General features: G+C 39.0%; 1 protein-coding gene across 2 annotated transcripts in view; it reads left to right on the top strand.

Annotated features, from left to right (window-relative positions):
• The first annotated feature begins 23,425 nt into the window (after positions 1 to 23,425).
• LOC138917096 (cytoplasmic FMR1-interacting protein 1) overlaps positions 23,426 to 25,721 on the top strand; it is an 87,581-nt gene continuing 85,285 nt past the window's right edge. For both annotated transcript variants that reach the window (XM_070231677.1, XM_070231679.1), the window contains exon 1: positions 23,426 to 23,642. The gene's annotated coding sequence lies outside the window, so the exon portion shown is untranslated. The remainder of the gene's footprint in view (positions 23,643 to 25,721) is intronic.

The raw sequence follows: 25,721 nt of genomic DNA, 5'->3' as shown, positions 1-25,721 counted from the left end.
TTTTTAATGGACTCTTTAGTATTTTCTGTATATAAGATTGTCATCTGTGAATATAGTTTTTATTTCTTCCTTTCCAATATGGATGCCTTTTATTTCTTTTTATTTTCTAATTGCACTGAGTAGAACTTCAGTAGAATGTTGAGTGGAAGTGATCTTAGGGAGAAAGCATCCAATCTTTCACTATTAAGTATGTGGGTTCTTTATAGATGACTTTTATCAGATTGAAAATTTTCACCTCTATTCATAGTTTGTTAAATGTTTTTATCATGAAAGGCTGTTGTTGGGTTTGGTCAAATGTGTTTTCTGTGTCTATTGAGGTGATCATGTGATTTTTGTTATTTATTCTATTGATATGATGTATTACATTAATTGATTTGGGGATGTTAAAATAACTTTGCATTCCTGGGATAAATCCCACTTGGTCATGGTATATAATTCTTTTTATATTTTGTTGGATTCTATTTACTAGTATTTTGTTGAGAATGTTTTTGTAGTTTTTAAAAATTGTGGTAAAATATACATAACATAGAGTTTATCATCTTAACCATTTTTAAGTGTACTGTTCAATAGTATTAAGTGTATTCATATTGTTGTGCAACCATCACCATCATCCATCTATAGAACTCTTTTCATCTTGCAAAACTAAAACTCTGTACTCATTTACTCCTCCTCACAGTGCCTGGCAATGACCCTTCTACTTTCTCTCTCTATGAATTTGACTACTCTAGATACCTCATAGAAGTGAAATCATACACTATGTGTCTTTTTTTGACTTCCTTATTTCACATAGCATGATGTCCTTAAGGTTTATCCACATAGTAGTATGTGTCAGAATTTCTTTCCTCTTTAAGGCTGAATAATATTCCATTGCATGTGTATACCACATTTTGTTTATCCATTTATCTGTCAATTGACAGGTGAATGGACACTTGGGTTACATCCACCATTTGGCTATAGTGAACAATGCTATTATTATATGGTTGTACAAATATCGCTTTGAGATCCTGTTTTCAATTCTTTTGGGTATATACACAGAAGTAAAATTTCTAGATTATATGTTGATTCAATTTTTCATTTCTTGAGGAGCCACCATACTGTTTTCCACAGTATTTGCACCATTTTACATTCCAACTTATAGTGCATGAGTGTTCCAATTTATCCACATCCTCACCAAACACCTGTTATTTTCTGTTGTTTTTTTCTTGTAGTAGCTGTCCTTATGGTGAAGTGGTATCTCATTGTAGTTTTGATTTGCATTTTCCTAATTGTTGGTGATGTTGTGCTTATCGGCCATTTGTATATTGCCTTTGAAGAAATATCTATTCAAGTCCTTTGCCCATCCTTAAATCAGATTGTTTTTGTTGTTGCTGAGTTGTACAAGTTCTTTATATATTTTGGATATTAAGCCCTTATCAGATATATGATTTGGAAATATTTTCTCCCCTTCCAAATGTTGCCTTTTCACTCTGTTGATTGTGTCCTTTGATGTACAGAAGTCTTTAAGTTTGAAGTTAGTCCCATTTGTCTATTTTTTCTTTTTCTTGCCTGTGCCTTTGATGTCCTATCTAAGAAATCATTGCCAAATCCAATGTCATGAAATTTTTCTCTTATGTTTTCTTCCAGGAATTTTATAGCATTGGCTCTTACATTTAGGTCTTTAATCTATTTAGAGTAAATTTTTGTACATGGGTTAAGATAATGGACCAACTTTACTCTCTTTGCATGTGGATATCCAGTTTTCCCAACACCGTTTGTTGAAAAGACCATCCTTCCCCCATTGAATGTCTTGGCACCTTGTTAAAAATCATTTGATCAGAAAGTGATGTCAGCATCATGGCAGAGTGAGTTGTTCCCTTTGTCTTTCCCCTCTAAGTTACAATTAAACAGGCATCCATTAATCCACAGAGGATTCCCTACACAACACAATAGGAAGCCTGAGAGATTCATGCAGCTATACATCCAAAAGGGAGTGGAATAGACCCCCAGAAAGCAGTGGGACTAGGGGAGTGGCCCCCTCCCTTTCCCCAGTGTCAGTGACCCAGGTTGTGGATCCTCACACAGTATCCAGTGTGATTGTGAGAGGAGGTAGGGGCAGCCTAGCCCATGCACAACTGCTTTCAGAGCCATGGTAGCCTGGGCCACGGGAATACCCACCCTGCCACAGTGGCCCACTTGCATGAATACACTCCACTGAGTGGTGGTGGCTGAGCCCATGCAAAGGCACCTTGCCCAGCAGCTGCAGTTTGGCTCACAGGAATGCAGAGCAGGCTGACTGGCAAAACTATGAGCAGATGCAGTGGGAACAGAAGAAACAGCCCTTGCCCTCCGAGTGGTGGCAGGTGGAATCTGTGACTAGAAGCAACAGGAGCTACAGCAGAACTGATGACCCAGCCCCCAGTGGCAATAACCCCAACACCAGCTCCACCAGCATCAGGGGTTGTATACAGTTCTCTGGGCCCTCAGGCCCCCAGGAGTGACAGTGACATCTGTGAACCCAGTGCCCCTGGCAGTGGTGCAACCATCACCCCCAAGACAACCCAGGAATAGCAGCACAGGTGGTGCATGGGACAGCAGCATCCAAGCCCACAGAGAGCCAGTGGAAGAACATGAGACCCAGGTGACCAAAACCAAAGTAACCAAAGCTGTACCCAAATAAGAAAAGGTGATTACTATCACGAATGCATCAGCAGAGGATCAATTCATCAAACATCATGAAAAACTACAGTAACACTGCAGAACTGAAGGAAAATGACAACTCTCCAGAATCCAAACCTGAAGTCACAAAAGACTATATTTTAACCAACAGAGAATTCAAAAGAGCACTCATAAAGGAACTCAATGAGTTATAAGAAAACTTAGAAACACAGTTTGATAAGCTTGGGAATAAAATTAATGAACAGAAAGAATATTTCACCAAAGAGATTGAAGCTCTAAAAGAAAAATCAAACAGAAACTCTGGATATGAAGAACACAATTAATGAGATAAAAAATAATGTAGAAAGCATAAAAAATAGAGTGGGCCTTATGGAGGAGAGATTTAGTGAGCTTGAAGATAGAACCCTAGAATGCTTCAGATGCAGGAGGAGAGAAAACTAAGATTCAAAAAAAATAAAGAAATCCTTTGAGAAATATAGAACTCAATTAGGAAAAGTAACATAATAATAGGCATCCCAGAAGGAGAAGGGAGGGAGAAAGTAGCAGAGAGCTTGTTCAAAGAACTAATAGCAGTGAATTTCCAAAACCTGGGGAAGAAACTGGACATACAAGTACATGAAATCAATAGAATTGATAATTACATCAATGCAAAAAGGTCTTCTCCAAGGCATATAACAGTAAAACTAGCAAAAGCCCATGACATAGAAAAAATATTAAGGGCATCAAGAGAGAAGAAAATAACCTACAAAGGAATCCCTATCAGGCGTTCAGCAGATTTCTCAGCAGAAAACTTACAGTCTAGGAAAAAATGGAATGATATAGCCAAATACTGAAACACAAAATCTATCAGCCAATATCACTCTATCCAGTGGAATTACCCTTCAGATATGTTGGAGAGATAAAATCTTTCCTAGATAGAAGCTGAGGGAGTTCATCACCACTAGACCCCCTTTACAAGAAATGATGAAGGGAGCCCTCCTACCTGAAACAAAAAGGTGAAGGTTTACAAAGCTTTGAGCAAAGAGATAGACAAAATCAGAAAATTGCAGCTGTATCAGAATAGGTTAGCAAATAGTTAATTATAATATAAAAGGTAAAAGTAAAGAAAGCATCAAAAATAACTATAAACACTTAAATTTAGTCACAGATGCACAACACAAAAAAGAATAATTGGTGACAACAAAACCATAGAAGGGGAAAAGAAAAGAGTTGGAACCTACTCAGGCTAGTGGAGATAAGAAGCAATCAGAAAACAGACTATCTCATCTATGAGATCTTTTATACAAACTTCATGGTTACCACAATACAAAAAATCAGAGCAGAGTCACAAATCATAAATAAATAGAAAATAAAGAAAACCATCACAGAAAATCACCAAACTGAAATGGCAGTCAGAAATACAAGAGAAAAGACACGATGGAAATATAGAACAATTGGAACCACAGAAAATAAAATGGCAGTATTAAGCCCTCATATATCAATAATCACTCTAAATGTAAATGGATTGAATTGTTCAAACAAATGACACAGAGTGATGGGAAGGATCAAAAAAAAAAAAAAGACCCAACAATATGCCACCTTCTGGAAACACATCTCAGCTCTAAAGACAAATATAGGCTCAGAGTGAAGGGATGGAAGATGACATTCCAAGCAAATGGCAAGGAAAAGAAAGCAGACGTTGTCATACTTATATCAGACAAAGCAGACTTCAAGACAAAAAAGACAATGAGAGACAAAGAAGGGCAATATACAATGTTAAAAGGGACATTCCACCCAGAGGACATAACACTTATGAATATATATGCATTTAACACAGGAGGACCAAAGTACATAAAGCAAATATTAACAGACTTAGAGGGAGAAATTAACAGCAGCACAATAATAGTAGGGGACCTCAACACCCCACTTACATCAATGGGCAGACAGAAAGTAAATAAGAAAATCGTGGAATTAAATGAAAAACTAGACCAGATGGACTTGACAGATGTATATAGAACATTCCACCCAAAAACAACAGAATACACATTCTTCTCAAATGGAACATTCTCAAAGAGGGACCATATGTTTGGAGAAAAAGGGCAAGCTTCAATAAATTTAGAAGACTGAAATCATGTCAAATATCTTTTCTGACCACGATGCTATGAAACTAGAAATCAACTACAAGAAAAAACCTGTGAAAGTCACAAATATGTGGAGACTAAAACATCACGCTACTGAACAACCATTAGATCAATGAAGATATCAAAGGATAAATTTTTAAAAACCTGGAGAAAAAGAAAATGGAAATACAACATACCAACTCTCATGGGATGCAGCAAAAGTGGTACTAACAAGGAAATTTATAGCAATACAGGCCTACCTCAAGAAATAAGCAAAGTCTCAAGTAAGTAATCTTAAGCTATACCTAAAAGAACTAGAAAAAGAACAAACAAAACCAAAGTCAGTAGGATTGAAAAAATAAAAATCAGAGCAGAAATAAATGAAATAGAGACTGAAAACATAGGAAGGATCAACCAAACTAAGAGCTAGTTTTTTGAGAAGATAAACAAAATTGACAAACCCATAGCCAGACTCACCAAGTAAAAAAGAGAGAGAGCTAAAATAAAATTAGCAATTAAAGAGAAGAAATTATACCATTACACCAGATACCACAGAAATGCAAAGGCTTATAAGTGAATACTATGAAAAGCTATATGCCAATAAATTGGATAACCTAGAAGAAATGGATAAATTCTTAGAATCTTACAACCTCCAAAAACTGAATCAAGAAGAAATAGAGAATCTGAATAGACCAATCACAAGTAAAGAGATTGAAACAGTAGTCAAAAACATCCCCAAAAACAAAAGTCCAGGACCAGATGGCTCCTCTTGTGAATTCTACCAAACATTCAAAGAGTATTTGATACATATCCTTCTCAAATTATTCCAAAAATTTGAAGAAGATGGGAGGCTTCCTAACTCATTCTATGAGGCCATCATCACCCCCATACCAAAAACAGACAAGGACAACACAGAAAAGGAAAATAAGAAGCCAATATTGCTGATGAACACAGATGCAAAAATCCTTAATAAAATATTAGTGAATTGAATACAACAATACATTTAAAGGATCATACAACATGAGCAAGTGGGATTTATTCCAGGGATGCAGGAATGAGTCAATATCTGCAAATCAATCAATGTGATACTTCACTTTAACAAAATGAGGAATAAAAATCACATGATCAAGCATTTGACAAGATCCAACATCCATTTATGATAAAAACTCTTAATAAAATGAATATAGAAGGAAAGTACCTCAACATAATAAAGGCCATATATTACAAACCCACAGCCAAAGTCATACTCAACGATGAAAAATGGAAAGCCATTCCTCTGAGAACAGGAACAAAACAAGGGTGCCCACTCTCACCATTCCTATTCAACACAGTACTAGAAATTTTGGCCAGAGCAATTAGGCAAGAAAAATAAATAAAAGGGATCCAAATTGGAAAAGAAGAAGTTAAACTGTCACTATTTGCGGATGACATCATTCTACATATAGAAAACCCTAAGGAATCCACCCCAAAACTATTAGAAATAATCAACAACTACAGCAAATTTGTAGGGTACTAATTCGAAGTACAAAAATCAGTTGCACTTCTATACATTAATAACAAACTAGCTGAAAGAGAAGTCAAGAATACAATCCCATTTAAAATTGCAACAAAAGAAATAAAATACCTAGGAATAAATTTAACAAAGGAGGTGAAAGACTTATACACTGAAAACTATAAGCTATTATTGTAAGAAATCAAAGAAGACATAACGAAATGACAGATATTCCATGCTCACGGATGGGAAGAATAAACATAGTTAAAATCTCCATGTTACCTAAAGCAATCTACAGATCCAGTGCAATCCCAATCAGAATCCCAATAATAATCTTCATGGAAATAGAACAAAGAATCCTAAAATTTGTATGGAACAATGAAAGACCTTGAATAGCCAAAGCAATCCTGAGAAAAAAGAACACGGCTGGAGGCATCACAATCCCTAACTTCAAAATATACTGCAAAGCTATAATAATCAAAACACTATGGTACTGGCAGAAAAACACACACACAGATCAATGGACAGAATTGAAAGCTCAGGAAAAAAATCACACATCTCTGGACAGCTAATCTTTGACAAAGGAGCCAAGAACATACAATGGAGAACGGAAAGTCTCTTCAATAACTGGTGTTGGGAAAACTGAACAGCCATGTGTCAAAGAATGAAAGTAGACCATTGTCTTACACCATAGACAAAAATTAACTCAAAATGGTTTAAAGACTTGAATCTAAGACCTGAAACAATAAAACTCCTGGCAGAAAATGTAGGTAGTACACTCTTTGAGTTAGGACTTAGAAGTATCTTTTCAAACACCATGTCTACTCAGGCAAGGAAGACAAAAGAAAAAATAAACAAATGGGACTACATCACACTAAAAAGCTTCTGCAAGGCAAAGGATATCATGAACAAAACAAATAGACAACCCAACAACGGGAAGAAAATATTTACAAACCGTATACCCACAGGGGTTAATTTTAAAAATATATAAAGAACTCATACAACAAAAAAAATCAAACAACCAAATCTTTTGCCCATTATTTTGGCTATTTGGGATCCCTGGAGATTCCATATGAACTTTAGAATGGGTTTTTCTATTTCTACAAAAAACACCCTTGGGATTTTCATACACATTGCACTGAATCTATAAATCATTTTGGGTAGTATTGACATCTTAACAATATTGTCTCCCAGAGATTTTTCCAAAGAAGATATTCAAGTGGCCAACAGGTACAAGAAAGGGTGCTCAACATCACTAATCATCAGAGAATGCAAATCAAAACCACAATGAGCTATCACCTTATGCCTGTTAAAATGGCTATCATCAAAAAAGAGAAGAATAACAAATGCTGGTGAGGATGTGGAGAAAAGGGAACCCTTGTACACTGTTGGTAGGAATGTAAATTTGTAGAACCACTATGGAAAACAGTATGAAGTTTCCTGAAAAAATTAAAAATAGAACTACCATAGGTTGCAACTGTTATCTGCAGCCACAAAGGGCAAGGAATGACAGGTACCGCCAAGGCTACTTGGTTGTTTAAGCAATCAGAGTTTATTGATAAAGGGTAACAGAACAAGGAGTGGGGGAAGCAAACAACAAATCGGTACTTACAACATCCACACCACAATTAGCAGGGGAGGTCCCAATAGTTTGTACAGTGGGCAGGAGTGCCGATTGTCAGGGTCTGAGGCAAAGCGTCCTCTCCTCAGTGAGACTTCCAATTGTTCTATGTTTGTGACTCCCTTTTATTCTAATGTTCTCTTGGTTCAGACCAGGGTTTCAGACATTTGGAGACTTTGAGTTATTTCTTCTTGTTCCCATGGACGGGATGTCTATATCTTTTTGTTCCCATGATGGGATGTTTCTATAGTCCGGTCAGGTGCCCATCAGGGTGGCCAGCCCAGACAAGGAACATGATGCAGGACATTTTCTTATTAACTTGTGCCTTGAGGTCAGAGTCAAAGTGGCCATCTCCTAGCCCAGACACATTCTTTCACGTAGGCCCCAGGTCCCAGTGTCCCTGGAAGGTGGGGAGGTCAATGAACTCTGTACTTCAGCAATTCCACTTCTGGGTATATATCCAAAGGAAATGAAGTCACTGTGTTGGAGAGATATCTTCACTCCCATGTTCATTGCAGCATTATTTACAATATCTAAGACACAGGAACAACTTAAGTGTACATTGAGAGATGAATAGATAAATGAAATATGGTATATACATGCAGTGGAATACTACTGAGCCACAAAAAAGGAAATCCTGCCATTTGCAACAATGTGGATAGACCTTGAGGGAGTTGTGCTAAGTTAAATGCAAGTCAGAGAAAGATAAATACTGTATGATATCACTTATACGTGGAATGTAAACAACAACAGCAGCAACAACAAACATTTAAAAAGATCATATTTGTGGTCACTAGAGGCAGGGGGTGGAGGGTGGGGGAATTGGATGAAGATGATCAAAAGTACAAATTTCCAGTTATAAAATAAATAAGTACTGAGGATGTAACATTCAACATGACGACTATAGTTAACATTGTTGTATGGTATATTTGAAACTTGCTAAGAGAGTAAATCCTAAAAGTTCTCATCACAATGAAATAAAGGTTTTTTCTATTTTTTGTGACCATATGAGATCGGTGTTAACTAAACTTATTGTGGTAATCATTTCATAACATATGTATGTTAAGTCATTATGTGATACATCTTAAACTTATACAGAAGTGTATGTCAATTATATCTCAATAAAGCTGAAAAAAGTAGTTCCTCCAATCCATGAACATGAGATGTCTTTCCACTTATTTGTGTCTTCTTTAATTTCTTTCAGCAAATTTTTGTGGTTTTCAGTGTACAAGTCTTTTGCCTTCTTGGTTAAGTTTATTCCTAAGTATTTTGTTCTTTTTGAAGCTATTATAAATGGAATTTTCTGAATTTCCTTTTCAGATTATTCATTGTCAGTGTATCGAAACACAAGTGATGTTTTTGTGTGTTGATTCTGTAATTTTGCAACTTTGCTAAGTTGGTTTATTACTTCTAACAGCTTTTTGGTGAGATCTTTAGATTTTCTACCTATAAGGTCATGTGACCTACAAACAGATAATTTCACTTCTTTCTTTCCACTTTGTATGCCTCTGACTTCTTTTTCTTGCCTAGTTGCTCTGGATAGGTCTTCCTGTGCTGTGTTGTATAGAAGTGGTGAAAGTGGACATCCTTGTCCTGTTCCTGATCTCAGAGGAAAAGCTTTCAGTCTTAACACCATTGAATATGATGTTAGCTATGGCCTTTACTATGTTGAGGTAGTTTCTTGCTAATACTAGTTTGTTGAGTGTTTTTTACCATTAAAGGTGTTGAATTTTGTCAAATGCTTCTTCTGCATCAGTTGAGATGACGTTTTTTTCTTTCATTCTGTTACCAATTTTCATATATCAAACCAACCTTGAATTTTATGAATAAATCCCACTTGGTGTATGATCTTTTTAACGTGCTGTTGAATTCTGTTTGCTAGATTTTTTTGATGATTTCTACATCAATATTTATCAGAGATATTGGTCTGTAGTTTTCTTTTCTTGGAATGTCTTTGTCTGGCTTGGGTATGAGGATAATGCTGGTCTCCTAGAGTGAGTTAGAAAGTGTTCCCTCCTCTTCAATTTTTTGAGGGAAGATTGGTGTTAAATTCTTTAAGCATTTGGTAGAATTCACGGGTGAGAGCGTCTGGCCCTGAGCTTTTCTTTCTTGAGAAGTTTTTGCTGATTCAATTTCCTCACTGATTATAGGTTTGTTCAGATTTTCTATTTCTTCATGATTCAGTCTTGGTAGATTGTGTGTTTCTAGGAATTTGTCCATTTCATCTAGGTTGCCCAAATTGTTGAGGCATGAATGTTCATAGTACTTTGTTATAATACTTTCTATTTCTGTAAAATCAGTTGTAATGTCCCCTCTTTTATTTCTAATTTTAGTTAGTTGAATCTTCTCTCCTTTTTCCTTTGTCCACCTAACTAAAAGTTCATCAATTTTTTTTTTATATTTTTGAAGAACCAACTCCTGGTTTCATTAATTTTCTCTGTTGTTTTTCTAAACTATATTCTGTTTATCTCTGCTCCAATCTCCTGCTACCTTTAGGTTTAGTTTGTGCTTTTTCTAGTTACTTAAGGTGTAAATTTAGGTTGTTGATGACATCTTTTTTCTTTTTTAGTGAAAGCTTTACAGCTAACATTTCTTTCAACACAGCTTTCACTGCATCTAATAAGTTTTGGTATATTGTGTGTTCATTTTCATTTGTCTCAAGATATTTTTTGATTTCTCTTTTGATTTCTTTTTTGACTCTTTGGTTGTTTAAGAGTGTGTTTTATTTCCACGTATTTGTGGATTTTTCCATTTCCCTTCATAGGGAAAATTTCCCTGTGAAATTTTCCATTTCTAGTTTTATTCAATTGTAGTAAAAAAGATGGTGTGTATGATTTCAATTTTTAAAAATTTCTTAAGACTTGTTTTGCAGCCTAGTATATGGTCTATCCTGGAGAAGGTTCCCTGTGCACTTAAGAAAAATATATATTCTACTGTTGTTGATTAGAGTGTTCTGTAATATGTCTTTTAGGTGCAAATGATTTCAAAAACTTACTACAAAGCTGTAGGAATCATAATACACAGTAATCATAACAGTGTGGTACTGGCAAAAAGACAGACATACAGACCAATGGAATAGAATAGAAAGCCCATAAATAAACCTTCACATATATGGTTGAATGATTTTTGACCATAAGCAAAGAGAGTACTTGAACAATATGCCCTTAGCATGTTTATCTCAGTTAAACAAAATTCCTGATCTAATAATTCCAACATACCTGCCATAGCTAAGTCTAGTTCTGATGCTTGCTCTGTCTCTTCAAACTGTGGACAGTTTTTTTTGCTTTTTAGTATGCCTTGTAATATTTGTAGAAAGACATGCTGTACTGGCTAAAAGGATCTGTGGTAAAATAGGCCTTTATTGATATGGTGATAAGTTGTGGCTGGAGGGGAAGCATTCCATAGTCCCTGAAATTATGATTACTTCTCAGTCTTTTAGTGAGCCTGTGGCCCTGGGCTGTGAACTTAACAAGGGTTTCTCAGTATTTCTCCCTCCTTTAGGTGGGACAGGATGGCTAGAGGGGGCTAGAACTGAGTTTTTCCCTTCACTCAGGTTAGTTATGCTCTGATAAAACCCCAATAAGTTAGGCTTTGTTGAAATAGTTCTCTTGGGCTGGCCCAGTGGCACAGCAGTTAAGTGCACATGTTCCACTTTGGCAGCCAGGGGCTCCCTGGTTCAGATCCCAGGTGCAGACATGGCACCGCTTGGCATGCCATGCTGTGGTAGGCGTCCCATATATAAAATAGAGGAAGATGGGCATGATGTTAGCTCAGGGCCAGGCTTCCTCAGCAAAAAGAGGAGGATTGGCAGTAGTTAGCTCAGGACTAATCTCCCTCAAAAAAAGAAAAGAAAAGAAATAGTTCTCTTGAGGACAGGCTTCATTAAGAACAGAATGTTATGGCATATTTCAAAATGGTTCCTTTTCCCCTCCCTCTGCTGGAAGCACAAGGGGCTTTTTCTCCAGTCTTCATTGTGAGAACCTGATAAAATTCCTGGAGATGAAACTCATAAACCCTCTAAGACTGGGTCCCGCCCTGAAGTTTTTAACTCACAGACCTGTGCACGCTGAACCTCCAGAAATTCATCAGCTTCAGTTTAGATTTTCTTACTCTGATACTGGTTCCCATAGAGGTTTCCATTTATGGGTTTCTGCTTGGATAAGTTCTGATTCTCTGTATCCGTCTGTCTGTCTCCCCGATTCATGGGTCAGCAGTTTGCCCTGTGACCTCACTTCTCTCATGGGTCTAAGAAGAGTTTTTGATTTTCAGTTCCTTTAGCTTTTTACCTGTTAGGACAGAGTGTCAGCTTTCAGGCTCTGGATGCGCTAGACCAGAAACTGGATCTCTATTATTTCTATCTCCTTCTTGATATTTTCATTTTCTTCATATATCGTTTTCCTGATTTCCTTTAGTTCCCTGTACGTGTTCTAATTTAGCTCATTGAGCGTATTTAAGGCAGTTGTTTCAAACTGTTTGTCGAGTGAGTCTGAAGTATGTGTTTCTTTAGGGTCAGCTTCTGGAGATTTTGTTCCTTTGAATGGATCATGTTTCCCTGCTCCTTTGTATGCTTTGTGATCTTCTCTTGAAAATTGGGCATTTGTAAAAACATGTACCTCTCCCAGTCTTTGCAGACTGATTCTATGCAAGGGAAGACCTTCAGTAATCAGTGCAGCGTGAACGCTTAAGGTCTTCTCAGGGCTTTTCTGGTAATGCATCTTTCTTGGGCCTGTGTATGTGTTCCCCCCCCCCCCAATTTCTCTATATACACAGCTGCTTTTTAAAATGTCTTATGTCCCTAGGAGTCTCACCCTGCTTCTTCTCAGGGCCTTACACATTTTATTGTATTCCTCTGCCCATAATCTCTTTCCCCCAGGTGCCCACAGGTATGAAATACCTCTGCAGCTCTCCACCTTGCCTTGGCGCCCCCCACTGCTTTCATTAGCCTTCAACCTGATATCCAAACTAATCCACCATCCTGTCAGCACTCTGAGTTAGGCAAGACAAAACCAGTCCCTCCAATGGCCTCCAGGCAAGTTGGAACATTGCAAACAACTTGCACTTTTTTCCTTCCACCCTAAGGGAGGAACCAGAAATTGAGGGAGGAACTTCTTCCTAACCATTCGGTGCTGGGGAGGGAGTGGGCAAGGGTGATCAAAAACATCATGAAATTTTTGTTTGAAATGTTTTAAGTACAACTTTTCTTGGTTATGCATTGGTTTGGTTGCTGCAGATCCTTAACCAGTTCTAGAGTTCTCACAAAGCTACTTTGGTCCCTATGGTGTTTACCTAGCATTTCTGTGGGGGAAGATGGACTGGGAGCTCCCTACTCTGCCATCTTTCTCACATCAACCAATATGTTATATTTCGTATCTAGTAAAACTGCTTAATTTTGAAATTCATCCATTTTATAATACTTGGATCATTCTTTCCTTTTTATTAATAATATTCCATTGTATGAATATACCATACTTTGTTTAACCATTTTCCTAGTTATGCCCTTTTTGTTTCTAGTTTTTTGCTATTATGAATAAGGCTTATAAGAATGTTCATGTGGGTGATGTCAGCAACATGGCAGTGTGAGCTCACCTGGGACTCTCTCCCCTCCAAATTACAACCAAAAAGAGCAACTGCTGTCCAACCAAAAAAAAAAAAATTGTAATAGAAATTGTCAGAGACCCACAGCAGCCAAATGACAGAAAGTGGAGAGGCTGGAGCTGCCCTCAGAGGAGCTGGAATGGGGTAAGAGAGAACTTCGCTCCCTCCCCTAGAGATTGGGATCACTGCTGCGCGCGAGGGAAGGAGTGGGGCAGGGGCCACGCATCCAGGGATCATCCAGGACTCACACCGCCAGTGCAGTGGAAACCCTCTAATGGGGGAAAGCTTTCACGTGGGGGAACCCCAGCAAGCCAGGGCCCCAGGAGACCAGAAAGCGAGAGCTAACCAATCCAGGTCGATGTGAGTGAAAGTACCCCTCCTCCCTCAACCCACACTGCACGCAGCCATCGCGGGTGAAGGTGGAGGGCTCAGAATGCAAGGCTCTCGACCTCCGTCTAGTGGCAACAGGCTGTAACTGCAACCAAATAATAGCATCATGTGCAAAAACTGCTCCTCTACCATCCAGCAATTTATAAAAGCTCCAGCCCAAAAGGAAAACAATAAAAATACAGAAGTAGGTCCTGAGGGCTTGGAAATGGGTAAACTAAGTGAAGATGAGTTCAAAATAGCTATCATCAAAATATTCAATGAGGTAAAGGGAAATATAGGGAAACAAGTCAACGAGTTCTGGAGTTACTTCACAAAAGAGATTGAAATTATAAAGAAGAATCCATTAGAAATACTAGAGATGAAAAATACAATGGATCAGATAAAACAGAATGAGGATTCCCATAGAGGAGCAAATTAGCATAATCGAAGATAGACAGGCTGAATGGCTCCAGAGAGAGGAAGAAAGAGAACTAAGAATTATAAAAGCTGAAAAAAATCTCAGAGAAATAGCTGACTCAATGAGAAAAATGCAACTTAAGAATCATCGGAATTCCTGAGGGTGTGGAAAAGGAAAATGGAGCAGAAAGTGTGCTCAACAAAATAATACAAGGGAACTTCCCAAATCTAGGGATTGAGAGAGAAACGTGTGTGGAGGAAGCTTTCAGATATCCTAGATTTGTCCATGTAAAAAGACCTACTGTGAGCCATATAGTAGTAAAAATGGCAAAAATGAATGACAAAGAAAGACTACTCAGGGAAGCAAGGCAGAAGAAAATAACCTAGAAAGGAACCCCCATCAGACTTTCAGTGGATTTCTCTACAGAAACCTTACAAGCTAGGAGAGCTTGGAGTGACATATTCAAAACTTTAAAGGATAAAAATCTTCAGCCAAGAATACTCTATCCAGCAAAAATATCCTTTAGATATGAGGGAGAAATTAAATCTTTTCCAGACAAACAAAAGCTAAGGTACTTTGTAGTCACAAGACCTCCACTACAAGAAATCCTCAAGAAGGCTCTCATACCTGAAAAAAGAAAAAAGGGAGTAAGGGGTCACAAAACACAGAGTTGGGAGACAAATAGAATCTGAATAGGATAGCAAATATTCAACTATAGCATTAGGATAAAGGGAAGGAAATCACCAAAGCAAAGACAATCTTATCACTCTAACCACAAACTCACAACACAAGTTGGAATGAGAGATTAAAATAATAATTTAGGAGGGGAGGAGGAAAGGGACTGAAACAGTCTAGGCTAAGGAAGTAAGAGACCACCAGAAAATGGACTATGTTATACACGAGATTCTGAATACAAACTTCAGGGTAGCCACTAAACTGAAAAACAGAACAGAGACACAAAACATAAATAAGGAAAAATCTAAGAAACCCAGCATAAGAAATTGCAGAAGTCAATGGGTAGGCTAAAACACACAGGACGAGAAAAAAAGGAAACACAGGAAAACCAGAAAACGAGCAACAGAATGACAGCATTAAGCCCTCATGCATCAATACTCACCCTCAATGTAAACAGATTGAACTCTCCAATAAAAAGGCACAGAGTGGCAAAATGGATTAAAGAACAAGATCCAACAATTTGTTGCCTCCAGGAAACACACCTCAGCTCCAAGGACAAACACAGGCTCAGAGTGAAGGGGTGGAAGACAATACTCCAAGCTAATAGCAAACAAAAGAAAGCAAGCATCACAATACTTAGACAAAACAGACTTCAAGATAAGGCAGGTAAAGAGAGACATAGAGGGCCAATATATAAGGATCAAAGGGACACTTCATCAAGAAGAAATAATGCTTATAAATATCTATGTACCCAACACAGGAGCACCAAAGTTCATAAAGCAACTATTAACAAACCTAAAAGAAGATATCAAAAACAACACAATAATAGTAGGGGACCTCAACACCCCACTCACATCAGTGGACAGATCATCCAGACAGAAAATCAACAAAGAAACAGTGGAGCTAAACAAAAAGCTAAAACAGTTGGACTTAATAGACATATATAGAACACTCCATCCAAAAACAGCAGAATACACATTCTTCTCAAGCACACATGGAACATTCTCAAGGATAGACCGTATGTTGGGAAACAAGGCAAGCCCTTTACAAATTTTAAAAAATTGAAATAATAACAAGCATCTTCTCTTATCATAATGCTATAAAGCTAGAAATTAATTACAAGAAAAAAGCTGAGAAAGGCACAAGGATGTGGAGACTAAACAATATGCTATTGAACAAGCAATGGATCATTGAAGAAATTAAAGAAGAAATAAAAAAATACCTGGGGACAAATGAAAATGATAACATGCCATACCAACTCATATGGGATGCAGCTAAATCTGTATTAAGAGGAAAATTCATCGTAATTCAGGCACATCTTAACAAACAAGAAAAGTCTCAAATAAGCAATCTTAAACTACACCTAACTGAATTAGAGAAAGAAGAACAAACAAAGCCCAAAGTCAGCAGAAGGAGAGAAATAATAAAAATCAGAGCAGAAATAAATGCTATTGAAACGAAAAAGGCGGTAGAAAGGATCAATGAAACAAAGAGCTGGTTCTTTGAGAAGATAAGTAAAATTGACAAACCCCTAGCCAGACTTACAAAGAAAAAAAGATAGCTCAAATAAACAAAATCAGAAATGAAAGAGGAGAAATAACAACAGATTCCACAGAAATACAATGGATTCTAAGAGAATACTACAAAAAACTATATGCCAGCAAAATGGATAACCTAGAGGAAATGGATAAATTCTTGGACTCCTACAATCTCCCAAAGCTCACTCAAGAAGAAGCAGACAATTTGAACAGACCAATCACAAGGTAAGAGATTGAAACAGCAATCAAAAGCATCCCAAAGAATAAAACCCCAGGACAAGATGGTTTTCCTGGGGAATTCTACCAAACTTTCAGAGAGGATTTAATTCCTATACTTTTCAACTTATTCCAAAAAATTAGGGAAGATGGAACATTTCCTCACACATTCTACGAGGCCAAGATCACACTGATACCAAAGCCTGACAAGGACAGCACAAAAAGGGAGAACTACAGGCCAATATCGCTGATGAACATAGATGCAAAAATTCTCAACAGAATTTTGGCAACCCAAATTCAGCAATTCATCAAAAGGATCCTACATCATGACCAAGTGGGATTCATCCCAGGGACACAGGGATGGTTCAACATCTGCAAATCAATCAACGTGATACACCACATCAACAAACTGAGGAATGAAAACCACATGATCATCTCAATAGATGCAGAGAAAGCATTTGACAAGATCCAACAGCCATTTATGATAAAAACTCTGAACAAAATGGGCATAGAAGGGAACTACCTCAACATAATAAAGGCCATATATGACAAACCCACTGCCAACATCATACTCAATGGGCAAAAACTCAGTGCCATCCCACTGAGAACAGGAACGAGAAAAGGATGCCCTCTATCACCACTCTTATTTAACATAGTACTGGAGGTTCTGGCCAGAGCAATCAGGCAAGAAAAAGGAATAAAAGGAATCCAAATAGGGAGGGAAGAAGCGAAACTCTTGCTGTTTGCAGACGACATGATCTTATATATAGAAAACCCCAAAGAATCCATTGGAAAACTTTTAGAAGTAATCAACAACTACAGCAAAGTTGCAGGGTATAAAATCAATTTACTTAAATCAGTAGCATTTCTATACTCTAATAAAGAACAGAAAAAGAACTCAAGAACACAATACCATTCACAATTGCAACAAAAAGAATAAAATACCTCAGGGTGAATTTAACTAAGGAAGTGAAAGACCTATACAATGAAAATTACAAGGCTTTTCTGAAAGAAATGGATGACGACATAAAGAGATGGAAAGACATTCCATGCACATGGATTGGAAGAATAAACATAGTTAAAATGTCCATTCTACCTAAAGCAATCTACAGATTCAACACCATCCCAATCAAAATCCCAAAGACATTCTTTACAGAAATAGAAAAAAGAATCCTAAAATTCATATGGGGCAACAAAAGACCCTGAATTGGTAAAGCAATCCTGAGAAAAAAGAACACAGCTGGAAGCATCACAATCCCTGACTTCAAAACATACTACAAAGCTACAGTAATCAAAACAGCATGGTACTGGTACAAAAACAGGTGCACAGATCAATGGAACAGAATTGAAAGCCCAGAAATAAAACCACACATCTATGGACAGCTAATCTTCGACAAAGGAGCTGAGGGCCTACAATGGAGAAAAGAAAGTCTTTTCAACAAATGGTGCTGGGAAAACTGGACAGCCACATGTAAAAGAATGAAAATTGACCACTCTTTTTCACCATTCACCAAAATAAACTCAAAATGGATCAAAGACCTAAAGGTGAGACTGAAACCATAAGGCTTCTAGAAGAAAATGTAGGCAGTACACTCTTTGACATCAGTATTAAAAGGATGTTTTCAGACACCATGTCTTCTCAGACAAGGGAAACAATAGAAAGAATAAACAAATGGGACTTCATCAGACTAAACAGCTTCTTCAAGGTAAGGGAAAACAGGATTGAAACATAAAAAAAAACCACTAACTGGGAAAAAATATTTGCAAGTAATACATCCGACAAAGGCTTAATATCTATCATATATAAAGAACTCACACAACTCAACAACAAAAAGTTAAACAACCCAATCAAAAAATGGGTAGGAGACATGAACAGACATTTCACCAAAGAAGATATACGGATGGCCAATAGGCACATGAAAAGATGTTCATCATTGCTGATCATCAGGGAAATGCAAATCAAAACTACACTAAGATATCACCTTACACCCATTAGAATGACAAAAATAACTAAAACAAATAGTAACAAATGTTGGAGAGGTTGTGGAGAAAAAGGAACCCTCATACACTGCTGGTGGTAATGCAAACTGGTGCAGCCACTATGGAAAACTGTATGGAGATTCCTCAAAAAATTAAAAATAGAACTACCATACGATCCAGCTATCCCACTACTGGGTATCTATCCAAAGAGCTTGAAGTCAGCAGTTCGAAAAGTCCCATGCACCCCAATGTTCGTGGCAGCATTATTTACAATAGCCAAGATGTGGAAGCAACCTAAGTGCCAATCAACAGATGAATGGATAAAGAAGATGTGGTATATATATACATGGAATACTACTCAGCCATAAAAAAGAACAAAATTGTCCCATTTGCAACAACATGGATGGACCTTGAGGGAATTATGTTAAGTGAAATACGCCAGATAGAGAAGGACAATCTCTGTATGACTCCACTCATATGAGGAATTTAAACATGTGGACAAAGAGAACAGACTAGTGGCTACCAGGGGAAAGCGGGACTGGGGGGTGGGCACAAAGGGTGAAGGGTTGCGCCTACAACATGACTGACAGACAATAATGTGCAATTGAAATTTCACAAGATTGTAACCTATCATTAACTCAATAAAAAATTTTTTAAAAAAAAGAATGTTCATGTACAAGTCTTTGTGTAGAGATAAATTTTCATTTCTCTTGGGTAAATACATAGATGTAGGATTACGTACCATAGCATATATGTATGTCTAACTTTATAAGAGACTTCTAAAGTGTTTTCTTTGAAGAATCCTATTTTTATTGGGTTGTCATTTTACTATTGTATATTCTTTGTATATTCTGGATACAACTCCTTTGTCAATTATATGAAAACAGCATTGTCTTCAAGTCTGTGCCTTGGCATTTCACTTTCTTAACATTGTCTTTTGATGAGAAGTTTTAAAATTCTGAGCAAATTATTTATCATTTTTTTCTAAAGTTATTGACCAAAGAGGTTAGTACATTTTCTGTTCTCGGACATCTTTGCCTACCTCTATGCTAAGGTTGTGAAATTATTCTCATGTTTTCTTCTAGAAGCTTTGTATCTTTAGCTTTCACATCTAGGTCTGTGATCCATATTGAGTTAACTCTTCTGTGTGGTGTGGGCAAGGGGGTCAACGTTCAATTTTTTGCACATGGTTATGCAGTTATTTAGCACCATTAAAAAAAGACTTTCCCTTCTCCATTAAATTCCTTTGGCACCTTTATTGAAAATAAACAGCCCATATAGGTGTGGGCTTGTCTTAGTCTGTTTGGGTTGCTATAACAGAATACTACAGACTGAGTGGTTTATCAACAACAGAAATTTATATCTCACAGTTCTGGAGGCTGTGAAGTCCAAGATGCAGGTGCTGGCAGATCTCGTGTCTGCTGAGAGCCCACCTCCTGGTTCACAGACCTGTAAACTCAAATAGTGGAACAGATGAAGGAACTCTCTGGGGTCTCTTTTCTAAGCACACTAACCCTATTCATGAAGGCTCCATACTCCTGACGTAATCACCTCCCAAAGTCCTCACCTCCAAATACCAATCAATTGGGTATTCGGTTTCAGCGTATGAATTTGGGGGGCTGGGGGACAAAAACATCTCAGTCTACAGCTGGGCTTATTTCTCACTATTCTGTTCCATTGGTCTATTTGTGCTTCCTTATGCCAAGACCACACAACTTTAATTACTGTGGATTAGTGGAATTGGTATTGTTTCTTCCTTAAATGTTTTAAAAAATTCACCACTGAAGCTGTATCAACTTGGAGATTTTCTTTGTGGGAAGGTTTTAAATGATAGATTCATTTTCTTTTTTCTTCTACCAATTTGGGACTATTCAGATTTTCTATTTTTTTCTTGTATCAGTTTTGAAAAGTCATGTTTTTCAAGAAATGTATCTATTTCTTCTGAATTATTAAATTTACTGCCATCAAGTTTTTCATACAATTCCTTTAGTATCTTTTCACTGTTGATAAGAAACTAGTAGGGTCTCCACATTTATTTCTGATGTTGGTAATTTATGTTTTTCTAAAATCAATTTTGCTAGGGTGTAACAATTCTATTACTTTTTGCAAAGCCAGCTTTTTTGGATTTTCCTGTTTGGTCATTTATTTTCTAGTTCATTGTCTCTGTTCTTTATTATTTCTTTACTTCTTTCTTTGGATTTAACTTGCTTGTGTTTTTCTAAACTTTTTTGAGGTAGAAGTTTAATTATTAATTTTAAGCTCTCCTTATTTTCTAATATATGCATTTCATATATAAACTTTCCCTCTGAGCATTCATTTAGCTTCCTTTCATAAACTTTAACATTTTTGCATTATTGTTTGGTTCAACATATTTTCTCATTTCCATCGTGATTTCTTTTTTGATCAAAGGGACATTTGGAAGTGTATTATTTAATTCTCTAATATTTGGGCATTTAAAAAGTTATTTTTTTGTTACTGCTTTTTAACTTAATTTCATGGTGTTTAGAGAAGGTTCAACATGATTTCAACCCTTTGAAAGCCGTTGAGGCTTGTTTTACTTCCTAGCATATGGTATATTTTGTGAATGTTGCACATGTGTCTGAAAACTTGAATTCTTCTTAGTAACACCTTGAGGGCTCAGTAGACAGTGTTTGAGCATCTTTTATTCAATCCAGCATATTCTGTTTTGTGGGGGTACTGTTTAGGTTAAACAAGTTAATTGCCTTTTAAATTTTTCTGTATCATTGCTTATTTTTGTGTCTGCCTGTCCTATCAATTACTAAGAGAGGTGTGTTCAAATCTCTAATTATGAGTGTGTGTTCGCCTATTTCTTTTTCTGATTCTATCAATTTTTCCCAAGTATTTCAAAGTTTATTTGGTGTATACACATTAAAAATTATTTTTTTTCTGAATAAATTGACCCACTTATCTTTATCAAATGTCCCATTTAATTTCTGGCGACACTCCTTGTCTTGAAGTCTACTTGATATTAATCTAGCCACTCTAACTTTATGATTAGCAGGTGCATGGTAGATCATTTCCATCCTTTAAATTTCAACCTTTTTGTGTCCTGACGTCTCCTTTAAACAGCATCTATTTAGGTTTTGTTTTTATCCAATGTGACTGTTTCTGTCTTTTAATTGGAGTGTTTAGCCCATTTATATTTAATGTAATTACATATATGGTTGGATTTAAGCCTAAGAGCTTGCTCTTTTTTACTGTTTATCCTATGTGCTTTTTCCTCCTTCTTTGCTGCCTTCTTTGGATTAACTGAGTATATTTCAGCATTCCATTTTATTTTCTCCCTTGAAATTTTATCTATGCTTCTTATTTTGTATTAATTGCTCTAGGGATCACAATGTTTTTAAATTATCACATTATACCTTGAGTTTGTATTCTATCACTTCACCTACAGTTTTTATTTTTTTTATTTATTTATTTTTATTTATTTATTTATTTTTAAAGATTGGCACCTGGGCTAACCACTGTTGCCAATCTTTTTTTTTTTTCTGCTTTATCTCCGCAACCCCCCCCCCCCCCCCATAGTTGTATATCTTAGTTGCAGGTTCTTCTAGTTGTGGGATGTGGGACGCCGCCTCAAAGTGGCCTGACGAGCGGTGCCATGTCCGCGCCCAGGATCAGAACCCTGGGCCACCGCAGCGGAGCACACGAACTTAACCACTCGGCCACGGAGCCGGCCCCTACAGTTTTTAAAAAAGCCCTTTGGAATCTAACTTTGAGGCTCAGCCCTGGGCAGAAAGAAGTAGTAATTGAAAATGTGTAGCCTGGGAACCAGAAAGTCACTAGAAGTCCATGTTTTGCAGGAGTGTAAGAGACCTCCGGGAGCTCCTAGAAAAAGTGTTGTTTGAATATTTAGACAACTGGTAGACTCTGGCCTAGTCAGGATCCATTTGCTGTTAACTTTTTGCATTATCCGAGGACGGCCAGGGAATAATCAAATGTCTTTTGGTTTTCACAGTTCAGTGGCCAGATTAGAATACCTGATGACCATCATTATTGTTCCCCATTAGATCTGGGACGGAGGGTGAAGGGGGAGAGGGTAGTTGGGGGTGAGTGGGAGTTCAGAGCAATTTTTCTCCAAAGCACGCCTGTGACAAGCTCTCTCCTCTCAGCGTTTCCACATGATGTGTTGCTTAATTGCCTCTCTCAAGATTGTTTTTTGGGGACTAATGCAAGTCGGGTTTTCTTCTGTCAGCAATTCTCACAAGCAGGCACATGCATTTGCTCCTGGCTCAGAGGGGAGATGGGATTGTACAGTTGTGATCACTGCAGGGGCTCGACGAGGTCATTTTCTCTTAGTTGGCTAGGCTCTGGTGGCTTGTACCTGTCGCACCCGGCCCCCGGCCCCCTGCTGTGGTCCGTCCCTCGGGGCGCAGGTGTGCGCTCCTCCTCCCTGGTGGTGGGGCGCCCGGCCAGCGCGCCCTGGGTTCATCCCACCCACCGCACAAACCCCGTGGAGCCCTGGGAACAGGGTACAAATCCCCGTTCCTTTTACGCCTAGTGCCGGGCGGCTACCACGGGGAAGCCCCTCGCTGATCTCTCTGCCCCCCTCCTCCCCTCGCGGTCCCAGGCAGAGCTGAGGTCGCATAAAGCAGCAGGTGACCCTCGGGGCCTCTCCTCCCTGGGGAACACCTTCGGCAGCTGGAGGGAAGCGCGGCCAGCCCCGCTCGGGCGTCTTCCCACTGACCGGCGTCGGGCGCGCGTGCCCCGGCGGGCTCCCGGGAGGCGGGGGCCGCGAAGTGCGTAGGGAACACAGGGAGCAGACAGGGCCGCGGCCGAGCTCAGAAGGAGGAGCGCCGGGAGGAAGAGGCCGAGCCGGGAGAGCCCCCGCCCCGGGAGGAAGGGGAGGAGGCCGGGTGTTTCCTGGCGCATTCCCGGCCCGCCCGAGTGACTCACTCAGCCAGGAAACTCCCAGGGCCTGCTCCGGACCCCCGAGCCGCCGCTGCTGCTGCTGCGGACCCAGGTGAGAAACGCTGCTGCCCCCGCCCCGTCCTGCTGCCCCCGTGGGGTCCTGGCCGCCCTCTGAACCGGGTCGGGCAGGGCGACGGCGGTGCCGGGCCGGGGCCCCGCGAGCGGCCAGGACTTGGCCCTCAGCGGTGCGGCCTCCCCGGAGGCGCGGCCTCTCGGATCGCCTCGGCTTCCGCACGCCGGCTCTGGCCGCTGTACCCCCGACCCTCGTACCACCGGCCCCTGCTCTCCCTGTCCGCTCGGCCTTGGCTCTCACGTCCCCCGCCCCCGGTCTCCTGACCGCGCGCCCCCAGATCCCGGATTCCCGCGTCCCCGGCACGTGGCAGAGCTCCAGTGGGAAGGGGTACGTTGGTGTTTTGCAGTTATTGTTGGAAAGTAAGGGGCAGAAAGCTTGCACGAAGGTCGTGCGACAAAATCCGAACCAGTTTTTGCTTTGTGTCCCTCTCGGAGGAAATGAGGGAGACTGGCCAAGCGAAATCATTTTTCAGATTCTTGGAGAGATGAGTTTGAGGCTTTGTTAAGGAACCAGGATTGTTACGTGGGAAGCGCTGTTCCGCGCAGCCATGAATTGTGTATTTTAAGCCTAAAATGCGTGCGCTTAATTTGCAGCACATTGAGGGCATAAGAAAAAGAGCTGAAGAGTAATTTGGAAATGGGGTTTAAGGAGCGTTTTTTAAGCTGAAAGAGGCATGCGGACCATGTACACTCTAGTATTATGTGTAAACGGGATGGATAGCGATTGCTTATTAAACCCAGTCTTGGGTGATCTGCGCTTCTGTGGTCGACTGGGACTTTGGAGTGTTTCTTTTCTAGTAGTAGAGGGTAATGTGGCCCACATCGGGCAGGGTTTTGCAGGAAAGCTTCGTGAGCCCGGTGGTATTTCTTGGCCATTGTCTAACATGATTCCTTAAATGATTTGTGATTGAAGCAGCAGTGATACCCGACTCTGTAGCTCAGATTGCTGTGGTTGACAACTCGTCACCAACTCGGAGCAGCGTGGTGATTGTGCTAGAGAATCCTGTCCAGGTTCCTGAGCCGGCGGTGGCAGCCTCTACGCTGCGTGCTCCTGTGCTCGGACCAGGGAGGGTCCCAAGCGTCGTCTCCCTTATCCCTGCAGGTCGTTAGTGGTTTTCCATGTAAAGCGTAGTTATGCAGGCACAGTAAGAAGTAATCATGCTTTAAATAAACGTGGCCACTGAAGGTATGCATTTGTAGGATTTCAGTGGGAAGATGGGTGCTAATGCTGTTCGATTTGCTGCTGCCTTCTTCCCCAGCGGCATCATCTCTCTGACAGGCAAACAGGGAATCGTGGTGGAAACATTTCCTATATGTTTGTATGCTGGTAGGTCGCTCAAAGAAAATTTACTCCCCGAGGTTTTTTCTTTTTTGTAGTGTTTTATTTGAACTTATTTTTAAATTTACATATAGTAAAATTCACTTTTTGGCGTACAGTTCAATGAGTTTTGACAAATGCAAGGGGTCGTGTGACACCCACCACAAACAAGATAAAGAACAGTTCCATGGCTCCCAAATTCTTTCATGCTGTGTTTTGTAGGCAACCCTCCCCCTCATTTTCAATTCCTGAAACCACTGAGCTGGCTGTTCTCCATTCCTACAGTTTTTCTTTTTCTGGAGTGTCATATGTGGTCTGTGACTCTGGCTTAGTTCACTTAGCATAATGCATTTGAGACTGACCATACTTTAGTTTGTCCCTGAGTGGTAAAGACATGAAGCTTTGAAAAGTGTAGTTCTAAGGTACAACCAGAGAGATTCAAATAATATTTTTAAGTTATGATAAAAATTACAAAACTCCAGCTCATTAAAAAATTTAAACTATACAGAGAATGATGTATACTAATTCTCTCAATATGTCTATCATAGTATATAGCCTTTTTTGTTCTTACACGTAGTTTTTGGTTTTTGTGTTCTTTTGGTAACAGTGAGATTATATTGCGTATATCTTCATACATTTTCACTTGATGATCTTCGCTTAATGATCTTGGAGATCTCTACATGTTGGCATATATAGTATATATATGCAGATTTTCCTCATTCTTTTTACTATCTGTATGGT

Source organism: Equus caballus, chromosome 1 (genome assembly GCF_041296265.1).
Source record: "Equus caballus isolate H_3958 breed thoroughbred chromosome 1, TB-T2T, whole genome shotgun sequence".
Taxonomy (NCBI): domain Eukaryota; kingdom Metazoa; phylum Chordata; class Mammalia; order Perissodactyla; family Equidae; genus Equus; species Equus caballus.
The sequence above is the reverse complement of the archived record's forward strand: the minus strand, read 5'-3'. Positions and strand labels throughout refer to the sequence as shown.